Below are 4,344 nucleotides of genomic sequence, written 5' to 3'. Positions count from 1 at the left end.
GACGATTCGTTGAAACTGGATCTATTAATTATTCCAAACATGAGCGCATCAAGCCAGCTACTAATGAAGATAATGAATTGCAAGTTCTTCTTGCTGTTGAAGAAGATCCTAGTAGGAGTCAACGACAAATTGGGGAAATAGTGGATATAAGTGAGAGATCAGTGCAACGAGTATTGAAGAAACATCGCTTGCATCCATACCACGTTCAGTTACATCAAGAACTACTGTATGCTGATTTCGAGAAAAGAGTGAGATTTTGCAATTGGGCCATGAACAAAATTCGTCGAAACGAATATTTTTTCAATAATATTTTATGGTCGGATGAATCGACATTCCATAAAAATGGATTTGTAAATCGACATAATTACCATTATTATGCGACAGAAAATCCTCACTTATTGAGACAGGTGGATTATCAACATAGGTGGTCGATAAATGTCTGGGGAGGCATCATTGGAGAATATGTAATTGGTCCATACTTTTTTGAGGGACATATGAATGGTGCAATGTATCTCAATTTCTTACGAAATGATTTACCAGGTTTGTTAGATGATATTCCTCTTGACCTCCGCAATAGAATGTGGTTACAACATGATGGTGCACCTGCTCACTATTCGGCAGAAGTGAGAGATCATCTAAATGAAGTATTTCCCAATAAATGGATAGGACGGAATGGGCCTGTACGGTGGCCCGCTAGATCACCAGATTTGACGAAACTAGATTTTTTCTTATGGGGATACATGAAAAATATGGTTTACGTTGAGCCACCAACTTTTCCCGAAAATATGCGACTTAGAATAACGAATGCTTTTCGCAGCATTACACCAGCTGTCTTGCGCAGGGTAGAACAGTCTTTCAAACATTGACTTCAGCTCTGCATTCAAGAAAATGGAAGACATGTTGAACATATTTTATAAAAGTTTCATTATCAACCTTAATTAAACTCTCCCTTTTGTAGTTTTGTAATTTGCCAGTTGACAAATTTGAATATCTAGAACTCAAGCTCTGAATGAATATAATAACATGAAAAAAATAGTTATTTATAATGTTTCTTTCTTTTAACTTGTTTGGTTTGATATTGCACGATTTATGAGTGAAATTCTGCATCCAATGAAAAAATAATTTTCCATTTAGCAAAAAGTGATAGGTACATACATTTATTTCGTTAAAAAATATTTGTTTGGACACCTTCTAATGTACAAAATTGAAACAAGATATCTTTCGTATATTTTTATCAGTCGTCAAATGGATTTCGCTTTGAAAAAATGACCATTTTTCGAAAGAAATGCTCATTTAAGAAAAACTATTGAACTTAGCCATAGGGAATACTTAATGAAATTTGTAGAGGTTTCGTTGGCGCTTCTTATGTATCAATAATATACAGGGTGTTCCATTTAATATAAGAAAGATTTTGCAAATTTTCATTTACAATATTCGGCAAGCGGTTTTTCATACCCTGTATATCACAGGTCGATTTCAGATATATCGTTTGAGAGAGTTACCAATGTAGAATATTCGACCAAAAAAAAATTTCAACTGGACTTGGCACCACTTTATAATTTCAAATATTCTGAGTGACGAATATTGGAAAAAAAAACCTATCATGGTAGATATCTCGAAAACCGTCAATATTTTCGAAGTGCAGATATACATAAAGTTTATTTTATTTTCTATGAAGAAACCGAAAAAGCGATAAAAAATATAGGTTGCCATTTAAAAAGACACAGTTGGGATCCGCCCAGAAAAAATCGAACACCCTATGTGACCGCCAATATTTTTATTTTGTCGAGCTCGAGCAATAAGGTAATATTATAGAAAATTAGATTCCTATCTGCTTCCTATATAGAGATATGGAACACCGCGCCACTGTTGCAGGATCCTGTATAAGCAAAAATATGTCGAAAATTTTCATATAAGATCAAGATCTTCAGATGATGTGGTGCTGCAGGTTTTTCCGGGTTTTCCTGTTGCTGAAAAAGCAAATGCGCCACTGGAATCGATGAAGTCTCCCCGCAGCGCCAATTGATTTTTATTGTTGTTTTTATTTTATTTTTATCGTTATTATAATAGCAAAAATATGTCAAAAAATTTCATTTTCAATTTTTTACACCCTCTCCGACGGCACTGCAAATTGATTTGATCTTGTACATGAGATCTAGGAATAATGTACTACATTACAGTGAAAAATTCATTAACATTCATCCACTATTAACGGAGATATAAGCAAAAATATGTCAAAAACTGTAAGTTTTTATTTTTTACACCCTCTCCGACAGCACTGCAAATTGATTTGATCTTGTACGTGATATCTATGAATAATGTGCTACATTACAGTGAGAAATTCATCAACGATCATCCACTATTAACGGAGATATAAGCAAAAATATGTCAAAAAAAATTCATTTTTAATTTTTTACACCCCCTCCGACGGCACTGCAAATTGATTTGATCTTGTACGTGATATCTATGAATAATGTGCTACATTACAGTGAGAAATTCATCAACGATCATCCACTATTAACGGAGATATAAGCAAAAATATGTAAAAAAAAACTCATTTTTAATTTTTTACACCTCCTCCGACGGCACTGCAAATTGATTTGATCTTGTACGTGATATCTATGAATAATGTGCTACATTACAGTGAGAAATTCATTAACGATCATCCACTATTAACGAAGATATAAGCAAAAATATGTAAAAAAAATTATTTTTACATCCTCTCCGACGGCACTGCGAATTCATTTGATCTTGTACATGACATCAATGAATAATGTGCTACATTACTGTGAGAAATTCATTAACGATCATCCACTATTAACGGAGATATAAGCAAAAATATGTAAAAAAAATAATTTTTGATTTTTTACACCCCCTCCGACGGCACTGCAAATTGATTTAAATTTTTACATGACATCTATGAATAATGTGCTACATTACAGTGGAAAATTCATCAACAATCATCCACTATTAACGGAGATATAAGCAAAAATATGTCAAAAAATGTAAGTTTTAATTTTTTACACCCTCTCCGACGACACTGAAAATTAATTTGATACTGTACGTGGTATCTATGAATGATGTGCTACATTATAGTGAGAAATTCATTAACGATCATCTACTAGTAACGGAGATAAAAGCAAAAATATGTCAAAAAATGTAAGTTTAAATTTTTTACACCCTCTCGACGGCAATGCAAATTGATTTGATCTTGTACGTGATATCTATGTATAATGTGCTATATTACAGTGAAAAATTCATCAACGATCATCCACTATACTCTGCAAATTTTTTTCAAGAAATTAAAAGATAAGACATTGATAAATTAGGAATCTTTCGTTTCTAATACATTCAGGGCATCCTTAAAATCTCCTCAAACTATTATTTTCATAATATATTACAATTTCGGGCATACAAAAGCGTGGCTAGGAATTATGTGAAACTTGGCTACAGTGGACGGATATTCTCCTCTATCCCGATATCGATGGTCTACACGTCAAAAAGCGTGACTAGAAAAGCGTGGATAACTTCACATAAACAACAGTATTCAGAAACCCAGCGCTAATTAATATTGTTATTCAGGCGATATGGCTCTAATATGTAAGTAAACCTTCTGGAAGTGATGAATAACAATCTATGCAATAAAATATTCTTGGAAAGGTATAGAGAATAAGGCAGACAACGGCTGAAAAATGATAGGCGAAGTAAACTGAGAAACAAGCAATAACAACTACATATTTCAACCTAGCGAGGAATTTCGGATTTCCAACGTCGAATGCAAAGTTAAGGCTGATTCTCACTACACGTGCCAGGCACGATCCAGTCACGGTTAAGTCAAAACCGTTGGAATCACATTCAATGTAAAACAATGCTTTAATTCACATTGGACGGGACGGTCAAGACAAGCCGCGGTCTAGTATCGTGACGATCATTTCTGGGGCGATCAAAGACCGTCGCGCACGTGGCGGACTTGACCATGCCTGTTCAGTGTGAATGACGAAACGGCGATCGCCGGTCAAGTCGCATGCAAAATGGACGAACAAATGATTGAATTGGTTCGAGAACATGAGGAATTATACGATATGTCCCACAGAAAATATATGGATACACCCCACAAAAACAAATTGTGGGATGAAATAGGGCAAACATTAAAAACAGGTAAGCATATAAACAAATTTTTGAATTTATTATTAAATAGCTACGTACAATATTACACATTATATGTTATATTTTATCATTTTGCCATGACACCGAACCCACTTCAGAGTTGAAGAAGGCAGTAAATTTTTCTCTGTCTTGAAATGCCTCTAGTCGGGCATTGTTACCAATACCAGGCAATGCCAT

This window comes from Leptinotarsa decemlineata, unplaced genomic scaffold (genome assembly GCF_025532065.1).
Source record: "Leptinotarsa decemlineata unplaced genomic scaffold, Ldec_3_MD MMD2_P_RNA_scaffold_14, whole genome shotgun sequence".
NCBI classification, from domain to species: Eukaryota; Metazoa; Arthropoda; class Insecta; order Coleoptera; family Chrysomelidae; genus Leptinotarsa; species Leptinotarsa decemlineata.
Note: the sequence above shows the minus strand (reverse complement) of the source record.